The following is a 13,488-nucleotide window of genomic DNA, read 5'->3' as shown; positions in this document are numbered from 1 at the left end:
GAGAACCTACTGAGAGATTTTCAGTATCAGTAGAGTGAGCAGATTACCAATGAAAATCAGAGTTTGCAAATCCATTTCTGGTGGAGGCATAAACTATGTAATCCAAAGAACTATTATACTAAGACATCTACATCTCATATAGAATATTCTTTTTAATACAATGCTAAGCCTCCAAGAAGAATGGAAATCTCCAAGGTTGACCTGAGAACAGCGACACTGAAATAAATCCGGAGACCCTGCTTGGGACAGCAGCAAACTCAGGCACTGGGAATGAAATGCTCACGGTAAGCCAGAGACCATCAAAGGAAGCCAGTATAACCCTAAATGGTGAGAATCCGCCAACAGAAGCCAACACAAATCTTCCCTGAAGGAAATCCTCTGCAATTTAGACCTAAGGATTTGGGAAATTGAAATCAAACCAATTCAATATAAATTTCACAAAACAGACAGCTAAACAAACCATCATGAGTGGCGCTCCACAGAGACAACAAACAACAGCCTTAGATCTCTAAGGACTTTGAATTCTGAAATGACCAAAGATAGACCATAATACAATTATGAGTGTGACACAGAGTTTGTAATTGCTTCCAGAAATGGGAAAAAAGAGTCATTTAAAAAAATCAAAGTTTGGGTTAAATATCGGATTAAACATAATGAAGAGTAAATTAAAACAGCACAGTAAAAGAACTGGCCAAGAACACGACAGACACAGAGATGGGGAACGGGAGTTAGGAGTTACGACATAGGGGAAATAGAACGAGACAGTCTTACAGCCGACTAATCGGATTCCCGAAAGGAGAAAATAGAGTATTGATAAATATGAATTGTAATGTATCGCAAGCAGGATAAATAAATAAATGCATCCCTATATGCACAATATCTAGTGAAAACACAGTATCGTGGCCAAACAGAAGATAAAGGAGCCAGGGGGTTAAAAAAAAGAAAAAAAAAAAAAGGTAATACAAAGCTGGAAGCAACAACAGAAGCCAGTGGAGTGACATCGTCCAAGGACTGAGGGAAAAAAATCATCAAACCTAGAATTGCATCACCAGACTCTGAAGAAGATGATCAGAGAGATAAGAAAAAAAATGACCAAACAAAATGGTTAACGTACATATAAATCTAACCAAACATTATCTTATAAAATATTAAAAATAATAATATTGAATTTGTGGGCTTAGAGAAACAGAAATAAAATACTGGACAAAAATCAGCTAAGAGTGGGTGTGTGATCGGAAGTAAAATGTTCTCTAGTTCTTGTATCAAAGTAATTTGAAAAACACATGGATTGAGAAAAGCAAGCAGAAGTGCTGGTTATGTTCTAGACCTTAGGTTGGAGGGAGAGTTATTGCTTATGGTCATAAATTACATATATGTCACATACCTTCTTTGGAAGTCATCAAAAAGTAATTTTTTAAAAAGGCATCACTGGGGATGTATTTTGCTTCCCAGTGCACGACACAGAAAGCCAACAAATGCTTTGGTGTCCTCATTCTCCTTGAAGACTCTTCTGAACTCCTTCACTTTACCTATTTACCCAGCAACATGGGCTAACCTCATGAATGGAAAATAGAAGAGACTCATTCAGTTCTACTGTTTTTCTTCTTATCTGATAACAGCATCCTCTAGATTAGCAGGGATCAAGTGAGATTTGTGCTTGCAAAATAGAAAATTAGCTACATGAAATGCATTATCAAGCATCAGCAGCTTCTAGGCAGAGGACAAGTTCACAGACACAGAAATTGAAAACCCTGTTGTATCTGTGCAGGGGGGAGGGAGACGGGAGCCTCATTTCATCTGTTTGTATTAGTCATTGAATATGCTGCATGTGTAGGTGGTTGTGATATGTGCGTGGGAATTGTTGTGGTTCATACCCCAAGGATTGCAGTCCAACATTAGCAGGTGGCAATGAGTGATTATCAGGGGGGTGTGTGTTAACGAATGTGTTTGAAATATGGGTGTGTGGTAGAGGTGTGTACATCCGTGTGTCCGTGTCTAGGTATGTCTGTTTATACATGGGAGCTGAGAGAATACAGTGGAGACACACTGCATTTGGTGGGTGGGATTGTGTGTGTTGTGAAATGTAACATATGGGAGTTTGTATGGGAGGATGTTAAAGTGCGAGTATGTGGGTGTGAGGATGTGTGTGTGTGTGTGTTTGGGTATTGTAACATTTTGTTTCCTCACTCAGTCTATCGTTTTAAACAACCTAATTATGTTTTATTGGGATTTTGCTGAAGACAGCCTGGTGTTAGTGGCTTTATTCTTCCCAATACGAAGGAAATAAAGGTCTTTGCTGGATGAATAAGCTTGCTGAAACTTTCCCCCAAATATAATGAGAACATGGATTCACTTAATATGCTGGATAACTACCCTGATTAAATACTTTACACAAGGAGTCAAATCCTTTTGGTTTTGGTTTTGGTTTGGTTTGGTTTGGTTTCCCCAGGACTTGGTCAAGAGGAAATATCCAAAGGCCAATTGCTTGCCCACAACACCCTGACATTTTTTTTTCTTTTCTATCACAAAAGGGACTTGAACTAATAGGTAATAACAGAGCAAATGTTGTTACTCGGTAGAGAATGGATGATTGAATATTTTGGTTTAATACTTATCATTCATATTGTCATATCAAGCAATTTCAAAGATATTACACTTAATACTAAAATTAGGCTCCATTCATCTCTATACTATTTCAAAAGAAACTAGGTGACAAAAGTTGAAGCGTAGAAAGTGAATGGGATTCCCACCCCCTACTAACTAGCAATGTGACAGGACAGGCCATTCGAAGTGGATGACTCAGATCACAGTCAAACTCGGAAGATACACCCACCCGTGTCACAAGGTTTTCTGAGGATCAAATAAAATATGATACGTGATAGCATTTTCAAACTCCAAAGGTCATTGCAAATGTCAATTAGTATTATTAGAGTTACTATATGTGGTGTGTAGATGGGCAAAGATGCTAACAATTCTGGTCAATAGTATTCTAATGAACCAATCTTTAGTGTGCATAGAGATCTCCCTCCGTGCATGTCATAGTTTGAACCGACATCCAGTCTAACAGCACAGTTGCTGAACCAGAAAGGCTGTGTATTCTGAAGGACCATGTCAACAGCTACCGTATGAACCAGAGAGACTCCATCCCTCATAATTCCATCTCATCTGGGGACAAAGTTTAAGAAGCATATTTCGTGAGCACTGTGGGGGAAAATGCTGCAACATGGTTTTATAAAGTCTTTGGTAGGAAAATCTCAAAAAAAGAACTATAATAGTATCTGAAAATAGAAAACCCATTTGCTGTGAAATTAAATATCACACTCTTCATATTGCAAAGCAGCAAACTGAGATTTTTCCCCACTGGTAATGAGAAAAATCGAAGAGTTTGAGATTAACTGTACTTATAAATTTTGAGTTAGATATGTAATACTTTGTGACCAATTCTAACAAAAGCAACCTTTTCATCTAGGTGGTTGTGACCGGGCCTTATCTTTGTTTTCAGAGCTGTCTTGAGCATGGCCTTGTGTGACAAATGCATGAAATCAATCCCTGACTTCCTTCTTCTAAATCAGCAGGATTTCTTTTATCATTATGTCCGTCTCCCTTGACCCAGACATCTCCTCCCTACTCTTTTTAGACCACAGCTGCACAAAAGCGATAATCTGTGGATTTGTTCACTGAATCCCCTAGGCAGCAGTCCCAGCGACACCTCCCCTTCTTTAAGAGACTATTGAGACCATGGGCACAAAGCCACTTCTCAACTCTTTTCGTCAGTTTATGGCTGAGGTGTATGCCCACCTGGCCATCTTCCCACTGTACCATCATCCCCAGTGGGCCTCCTTGACTTCATCCAGCTCCCCACTCCTCCCTCACTTCCCATACCCTCTCCCTGTGCCTTCAGGAACTGCCCCCCAAAGATGTTAAATGAAGTTCCCAAGGTCACGCAAATACCAAATGACAGAATAGGAATTTGAATCAAGCAATCTGATTCTGGAACCCCTGGACATTTTGACCACACTTGCTATGGCCTCCATGTACAGCAGATTCTCCAGTTCCTTCACATCTTCCCAGAGGAATCCCTCCACTTACTTACTCTTTTCATTGTAACCTGGCTTTTATTGAAGATAGCACCTTTCTTGCCTGGAGAGCGATTGTTTCTCTCATGTTCCAGCTCTAACAGTTCTCTCTTCTCCCCACTGCCTTTCCAAACAATCATTGCTCCTCCTTTGAAATGTATGGCATTTGTTCACACGATCCACTTTCCCTCCTTACCACTGTCATGTCTGCCACCTTGCTAGGGCCTGAGGAGAAACAGAAAGCAGAATAATACAGCTATGGCGGCAAGATTTAGTTGAATGGTGCTACGGCACCAATAGAAAAGGCAGAGAAATCTGAATTTCGGCCATGCCAATCCTCATTTGATCAGGCTATGCAGGGTGCCATGCTTCTACCATACCTCCATGGGAAATTAGGAAGACATGAAGAACCCCCAGCCCCTCGTTAACACCCTCAATTTCACATATATCCTTTCTTTGGTTCTGGAGAAACCAATGGAAAAACAACCTCAGTCAGATCCAAAGCATCCCTGTAGCCAAATTCAAACCCACATCACCCACTGTGGTCTAGCAGCACTAGTCTACCAGCTGAGGGTCACTCACCAGGGCAGTCCTGACATGACCCTGGATGACTTTTCCTTCCGTATAGATGACATATCTCCTGAATGTCTCAACTCCTCGACCTCATTGCCAGTGATCCCGTCCTGCATCACCCCTCTACCTCCATTTGATGCACACCATTACCAGAACAGTTGAAAGATGGCAGAACAGCAGGAAAACACAGACACAAAAGTAGAGTACTTTAATGCACATCAAAGGTAAAATAAGGTCAGCAAGACAGTCACACAGAGCTAGGCACACAGAGTACTCCCTGTCTATAATGAGCCTGTGTCTCTGAAAAACTAGCACTTTCAGTATTGCTCAGAGTGGCCTAATGAAGGAAGACTTCAGGGAAGATGGAAGCTATGAGGTACTTCTTATTCTGCCACTATCCAGCTGTGCAGTTCCTAATGCGCTATTTCATCCATCTGGTTCTTGAATCTCGTCTCTGTAAAAGAAGAGGTGACCCAAAATGGTCTCCACGTCCCTTTCCAGGTTCAGAATCCAACCCTACCCACCCCCCGACATCACTGACAACTAAGCTGTATGAGCAGAACGATAAAGGAGAGACCTCTGTGTCCTGAGACGAGGTGGCTTTCAGCTGAACGGTGAAGGAAAGAATCAGACAAGCTAAGGGCAGAAGAGGACTTTCTAGAAGCAGCACAAGGTTGAGAAGACACGTGGCATTGGGTGATAATTAGTAACACAGCAAGTTTGATAAAGAGACTCTCCGCTCCAACCCCACGGCATCCTCCCTCATTCCTCACAGAAACCATTCAGTGGTTGCTGTGATGCCCGGGATCCAGTCAGTCCCCGGAGCTCGAAGTTGTGCGACTCCATCCTCAGGGCCTCCAATGGCCCGCTTGCAAACCCCTTGTCTCCATGCGCCCACTGTGGACCTCTGGAATTGTGGCAAGGCCTGGGCTGCACGTGAACCCCACACGTGTCAAAAATGCTGACACCAGGGCCACCAGGACCATGCCGGGCAAGAGCACAGACAGCCAAGCAGCTTGCGTCTCCAGGGCCCTGTGGAAAATGCCAGGGATTTTATACCCTCCTCCAGCAGGGAAATCAGCCCGCACCTGGAGGCTCCTCGGAGGCTTTTTAATAAGACATTTGTTTACTTCCTTCCTCTACCTCTGACAATATAATCTTTCCTGAGTCTTCCCATAATTTGACTCTAAATGGAAAAGTATGATCTCGTGGTTGGGAGGCGATAAGCCTGCAACACACTGGCAATCTGCCAGCACTTCAGCATTTGATCCGCCGAGATGGAAGAGTAAAGACCAAAATATGTTCCTGGTAAAAATAACCAGCCGTTCCTCCTGTCCAGGAGAGACCGCAGTCTTCTGGAGATAGTCCAGGAAGAAATGGGGAGAGAAGAGGGAGCAGGGAGTCGCTCTTGTTCATTTTTCCTAAAACAAAACAAAGACAAAAACAAAAAGTCTAAAAGCCTACTTTAATAATTTACAGTCTTCTTTGGGCTTAAGATCATTTTAAAGCATCTTTTTAACTGATGAGCCTACATCACACCAAATTCAAGAAATGAAGTATAACTATGAAACTGGAGGGCAAGTGCAAGGTCAAGTGTGGGCAAGGAAACTGTGCGGGAAGTCAGGCAATGGGAGAGTAAAATGAGCAAGAAGAAATATGGTTTCCTTAGAAGGTTGCTCTTTCTGTCCCCCACATCCCTGACTTCCTCAGCATCCCTCACAGAGCTGGAAAATAAAGGGATTTCGCGGGGCTGGCAGCCACGCGCCCATCCCCACCCTTCACTCTTCAGAATTTTGCAGGTGCAGGCTTTTTGCAGGACTGAATTCCACTTACTTACTTTCTTTGGACTCCGAGCCACCACACCCCAGCCCCAGGTGTTTGGGAAGAGCTGGAGCGAGGAAAGGGAGAGGTCAGAAGCTCATCTATCAGTTTTATTGACTATGTGGTTTCACTACTCTGATTATGAGGCATACAGCAATTGACAAAGCAAAGCTCCCTGCCCATGGGACCCTCAATTCTAGGAGAGGGAGGGTAAGACAATCAACAATAGATAGACACTAAGTGTAACAAGTAAATTCTGAGGTGTGTTAGAAGGTGTTAAGGGTTATGGATAGGGTCACCAGATAACTTATCCTCCAAACTAGGATGCTTGCGAGTGAAAGAAAGCACTATTAATTATTATACTGAAACAACAGTGGCAAATAAGAACTATCCTTGGCAAATGGGACTGCATGGTCACACCAGCCACAGGCAAAGGAGAAGTAGCACCGAATGAGGAGAGTCTGGAGTGTGGGTGGGAAGGGAAACCTGTAGCTATTTTTAATAGAATGGTCCGAGTAGGGGCGCCTGGGTGGCACAGCGGTTAAGCATCTGCCTTCGTCTCAGGGCGTGATCCCGGCGTTATGGGATCAAGCCCCACATCAGGCTCCTCCGCTATGAGCCTGCTTCTTCCTCTCCCACTCCCCCTACTTGTGTTCCCTCTCTCGCTGGCTGTATCTATCTCTGTCGAATAAAATAAATAAAATCTTTAAAAAAAAAAAAAAAAGAATGGTCCGAGTAGACCCCATGGAGGAGGGGATACCCACCTTCCCGTGCCCCCGTTTTCCCATCTGTAAAAGGAAGAGGTTGGCCTAAATTAATTAAGGCTGCACACAAGGTCCAACATTGCACAACCAATGATCCAGAACAGATGGGCTCCTCTTCTCTGGTCTGCTGTAAGAACAGGAAGAGGAGGATGCTGGGAACGGCTGAGGGTGCTGACCAGAGAGGCCCATAATGATGGTTGAGGATTGCACACCCCAATCGTCTACTCTGACTCAGCCAGTGAATGTGCATTCTCGTGGTTGCTTTAGCAAAATTGTCCCATGGGGCAGGCCTGTGTTCAGATTCACAAACTCATGTGGTGGCCACCATTCTCGAGGGGCAGAGCTCTCTTTCTCCCCGTGGTGATCATCGTTTTTCACATTGACCTGTCTGTCCTTGTCCTGATGGTATAATGAAGCCATTTTGTTAGTAACATAGCAGAATGGTTGACAAAGATAGTTGAGGAAGGCTAGAGGCACTTCTGGTTTTGAGCACAAACACATTCTGAGGAGGAGATGTTTGGTTTTGAACAAATACGCTAGACATGACAGAAAGCCATCCAGGTGAAAATATCCCGTGACAGTTGATATAAGGGTGCTCCAGAGAGCAAAGAAAAAGTCAATTCAGCCCAAGGATGAAGAGCACTGGCTTCAAAGGCAGGCAAAACTGAGTCCTGATTGGCCATGGGTATGTAACTTCCGTGAGCCTCAGTTTGCCTGCCTGTTAATGCTGGTGATAACAGCGATCTCTCAGGGACTTATGAAATGGGCATGAAATTCTCAGCTTAGGAGCCAGCACGTGCTGGTGCACCGTATGCAAGGACCATGGTGGCTGCTGTGTCACAGTTATCGAGCTGTTCACGTGGAAGTGAGAGTTGAAACTATTAAGTGCAAATGGGTTGGGGGATGTAGAATGATGGAGAATGCATTAGGGGAAAGGTATAAGGGAGAGCAGAGGTCTTTGAACAATCTTGGAAAATGCTTGCCTTTAGGAAGAGAAGAAAGAAGCACAAGAGACGCAGACAAGCACAAGACAACAGGCTGCGGTTGGCAGCAATTAGAAAGACGGTTCGGGATGGGGCTGCTTCGGAGAAGGGAGCTGGTGTCCTCAAACGCAACAGAGAGAAGGAACACCACTGACTATCACATGGCCACAGGAAATACGTGGGTAGTAGAAAAGCTCGGTGGTTGGTGTTGGACTAAAGAGAGCTAAGGAAAGCTACTTTGAAGAGTAAATTAAATCAGGAGATGCGTTTGTTCAAGAAGAATGCCAGTAAAAAAGAAAAGAAAAAAACAAATTTAGGATACCAGCTGTGGTTACACTGGCTATTCGAGTTTAGACGCAGTGGAGAAGGACAGATCCAATGGTCCAGAGGAGGAAGAGTTAATTTTGAGAGCAAGAATCTGGAAGACACTGGGAGAGGCGCCCTCTGTGGACTAAATGGAGAAGTTACAATGGTCCTCAGACCTTTTCTTGCCTGCTCTGCTAAGATTGGAAGTGGAACGGTATCCCCCATGATTCCAGAGCAAGCCCTGGGAAACTTGTGATCCTAGGGAATGGTTGTTGAACAGACAAACGAGTGAATGATGAATGAATGAATGAACGAATGAATGAATTGGAATTCATATTCCTTCTTCGGGACACCTTGCCTTCTCCCACAGACCCAACCCTTGATGTCCTTTTCTGGACTTCTCTCAGCTAGTTTAACCTTCCACACGGACCCCTGGTCTCTCCCCAGATTTGGACCCTTCACTCTGGCAAGGTTGGTCTTTCAGACCGCAAGTCTGCCCACTCTATGCCCTTGCCCAGATCAGTCCCTTGACTGGGATGCCCTGTTGATCTCATGCCACACAAAATCCTTCAAACTTAACCCAAATCTCAACTGCTCTGGCAGGCTTCCGCATGTGCCCGGCCTACAGCCATCGCACTTCCTCTGAACTTGCCTTTGGACTTCATTGCCTTGTGTTGATGGGGATATTTTCATGTGTGCAAGCCTAAAACCACACACTGCTAGGATACTCCTGAGGGTCACATGAAGGCAGCCATGTCTGAATGTTCCTCAGGAGAAGATCAAAAGCCTCGTGGAGTTCTTGGCTCATTTAAGACTTTGTGCCTGAGCCTGCATAGAAACGACACCCAGATAGCTATTCAGATCGCATATACTTAGAGTCTGAAATATCTGCTTCACCAATTACTTCAGCAATTACGATGACTGTGTAATAAATTACACCAAAATTTAGTGGCTTAAACAATGACAACATTTATTTTGCTCACAAATCTGCAAATAGGGCTGGACTCCGCAGAGATAATTTGTCCCATTCTACTCTGTGACAGATGGGGCAGTTTCCAGGCAGGAACTAGAATCATCTTCCGAATGCTCACTTACTCATGTAAGTCTGGGGCCTGGTCTGGGGAGGCTCAAATAGTCAGGGACTGGAACAACTGAAGCTCTTCAAGAATTTCTCTCTCCACATGCTTTCTCCATGGGGTGTCTCCAGCAAGGAAGCTTTAGGGTAGTCAGATTTCATACCTGCTGGCTCAGGGTTCCCAAGGTACATGTTCCAAGTATAAATAAGCCAAGGTTCAAGGGAAGGGAAGTAGACCTTACCTCTTGATGGTAAAGCTCAATAATACATTGTAAGAAGAAGAAGCGGGATGGAAAAGATAGACTGTGGCCATCTCCAGAAAATACCATCTGCCACACCTACCTGTCTTCTTTGGTCAACGTTTTGACCTCTCCTCTTCTCGTTCCACCTCCATTTTGATGGCAGCCTGGTTACTCCCAGGTCTTGGCAGTTACCTGTCAATAGCTTTAAGGTGTAATGGCTTGATTTTGGGGTCAGACGGAAGCAAAACGCTATCTCTTTCTTACTACTTGTCTAATCTTAGACAAATCATTTCATGTTTCTGATCTTGACCTCTCACCTGGACAAATATGAGGATGAAACTGCCTCCCTGTGTCATCGTTCTCCATAACTGATACCGTCCTTCCCATCCCTCTGGCTCCTCCACCTGGCCCCATGCAGACCTGAGACCTCCCTCCCGTGCCTGCCCTTGGGGACAGCCCCCGACCCAGCCTCTCCAGGCCTCGTGAGGAAAAAAACAAGCAAAATCAAGACTCAATTAAATACAAATAAGTGTGTTCACTCCACAAGCAGAGCCTTCCCATGAGCTACTTAATCATATACTAATGATGAAGAGTCGGCTTTCCTAATGCCAGACGTTGGAGGCTGAGGGTGCCCCGTGTGCCCCGGTGTTAATTACTTCCTTGACTAACTCCAAAAGACACTTATTAAATTTTGAAACTCTCTGCTTATAAAGGGCTCACACAAGTACAGCTGATGTCTCTTTCACTTTCTCAATTGAGGGACAAAAATGCCATCCAGGGGAGCACGGGTCTTGCTGAGGTGGGAAAAAGCAGACGGAATACGTTAAAGGAAAGCCCATCACCCAGAGAGCCGTGGAAGCTACAGGACACAGAGACAGCTCCACAGAGCACCAAGAGCCAAACAGACCTGGGTTCTAATAAATCCCTGCTCTGTCACTTGGGAATATGGTGGTCTAACGCTGTTTACTTAGCTTTCCTTGCACCCGTTTCATCTGTGAAATGGGAGCGTGATATCTACCTTGTAGAGTCGGTGATACCTATATTCTTCCAACGTAGTGCCTGATCCATGAAGTTTGGGAGATAACTGTCAGATACCACTACTAACACACTTACAACTGCTAGTCATAGTATCACTACCCCGGCTGAAATGTCAGCCTAATTTGACAAGACCCCATTATGATTTTGTACCCAAGACAGCCAACATCAGACCAAGGCAAAGGCAAAGTAATGGTAACAGGAAGAGGTGACCCTCAAAGGTTTGTTTCAGGATCCTAGTGGTGATGTCAAGTCTTTTCCATCAACATATGCGGCTTACTTAGGTCTCCTTCCTAAGCTTTGTCACCGGAAAAATTCTCCAAATCAAACCAAACCATGAATTAAACTTGAATGCCAGCTCTGTTGCCTCCTGTCTGTCCAATTCAGGCAAAAAAAAACTATTTCAGCTTCTTGTTCTATAAGATGGAGATAGTAATACCTATACCACATACTTACTTGAGAAATTCGGTGTAGTATGTCTAAAATGCCTGGTTTGCAGGAAGGCAGCACAAATAATTGAGATACGTTGTCTCTTTGAACTTAGAACATATTCAAGCCTCTTCGACCTAGGGCAGAAGCACGTCCTGCAATAAACACATTCCACACTTGACCGTTGCCCACTCCCCACACACATTCATGCACATGCACACACACTCACACACATATACACACATGAATGCGCACTCACCCATGTACACGTGCACACACATGAACACTCATACCCACATATACACATTCCTACACATTCACACACAGACACATGCATGTGTGTACATAGACACACAGACACACACACACACACACACACACTCAAATACATGGGCCTCCCCTAGACTGGGGGCCCATTTTACCCCACAATTCTTTAGTAATCTCTCTAATCTTGGAGGAGAAAGCAATTTGCACCCGGGACAGAATGTAATTCAGAGGAGTTTATTCTCCCTCTGTCTCTTTGGTCATAATGCCTTTCACACCAGGCTGTGCAAATTATGGACTGTTTTCTGAAACTGTTGTAGGATTAACAAATTCAGACTGATCACCACAATTTCCTGGGGACTTTCATAAGAACACATGCTTGGGTCCTACCATGGATCTGCTGGATCAGAATACACAGGGCTGGAGTCCGGGGATCTATGTTTTTTTAAAGATCCCTGTATGATTCTAATGATCAATCCGAGTCAAAGACCACTCATTTGATGCTTGTAATCACTCTGCGTACTGGCTTCGGATGGAATTGCTAACCCATGTTACAGATGAAGAAAGTGAGAATAGTTGAGGTTTAACAAATGACACATCAATGACTGGCAGAGACAGGTCCAGAATGGTTTTTTGACCCCTCAATCATCCTTCCTGGTGACCAGCTGTGCGAGTGTGGAAATGTCACTGTGATTCTCAGGACTTTCGTTTCCCTGTATATCAAATGGACAGAGGACTCCAGTCTCCTTACCCCTATGGAAACCTGGCAAGAATGACAAGAACTGATGTATGGGAAAATAACTGGACATTTCACATATAAGTAGTAGATGCTGTCGTGATTTAAATGCAGGACCCAGAATTTCTCCAGAAGTTTGGATCTCAGCTCTCAAACAGATTCCTGGGCAGAGTATTTCTATCTATTTCTACCTAGTGGACCAAGAGTGGACACTCGATCCGGAGTCCCTTCCAGAGGAAACTGGACTTGCGTGAAGAGCAATTTACAGTTCCTTCAAGTGACTGGAATTCATGATTTGGTGACTAAGGTGGCTACTGTCCCCTGCCTTGTAGATTGGGGAGCTGACAAAGCCAATCTGCTAAGAAAGAAGAAACAGCCATGTAGCCAGTGAAGCAACGGTGACAAGGGCCAAATAAAAGTATTCCTGACAGCTCTCCATGCTTGCTTCCTGTCCACTCCTGGGCCTCTGCACATTTCTGGAACCACTCCATTATTCTTCTAACGAGTTCCCATTTTGTGTCCCAGCTAGTTCAAGTGAGTTTCTGCAACTGTCATCCAAAAATAGCTCTAAAAAGTACAGGTACCCAATCACTTTAATACGTACCGTTGCTGATGATGGAGACAGTATCCAAGACAGAAGCCACGTGTCCTTGCTTGGCAGCGGCACCAGAGAGGCAGGGCTGTCTCCCTCCTCGCAATCGCTTCCCTTGGGATGTCTCCCTGCCCCTGAGAGGTAGAGAAGGTGAAAGCGGTCTTCCTTCACAATAAAGACCACCTTGCCGTCTGCAGTGATGAAGACCATCATGTTCTGGAATCTTCTTTCAAAATGATGTAGAATGGCTTCTTGGCAACTTGAATTTGTTTGGCCAATCCGAAGACAGGCAAAGGAGCTAGGAAATAACTTTGGGGTTTATAGGACTTCACGGAAGCAAATCTATTCTGACTTCTGTTTGCAGCTTAAAAGCCAGTATTTTCCAAATCCCTGATAAGAAAGCTAAGAGCTATTTTTGGATGGTCTATAGTCAGGGTACTGTACTAAGTAGCAGCTTTTTTGAATTGGTCTCGCTCCTGGATCCATTTTATGTTCCTAACCTTGCTTTGCCTTTTTTTTTTCCTTTCTTATTTCTAATATGTATTATTTTGCTGCATTTTAAGCCTCCTTAAATCCTTTCTGGACCAAGAAG

This window comes from Ursus americanus, chromosome 1, assembly GCF_024610735.1.
Source record: "Ursus americanus isolate L20-20 chromosome 1, mUrsAme1.1.p, whole genome shotgun sequence".
NCBI classification, from domain to species: domain Eukaryota; kingdom Metazoa; phylum Chordata; class Mammalia; order Carnivora; family Ursidae; genus Ursus; species Ursus americanus.
This window is presented reverse-complemented; position numbering follows the sequence as displayed.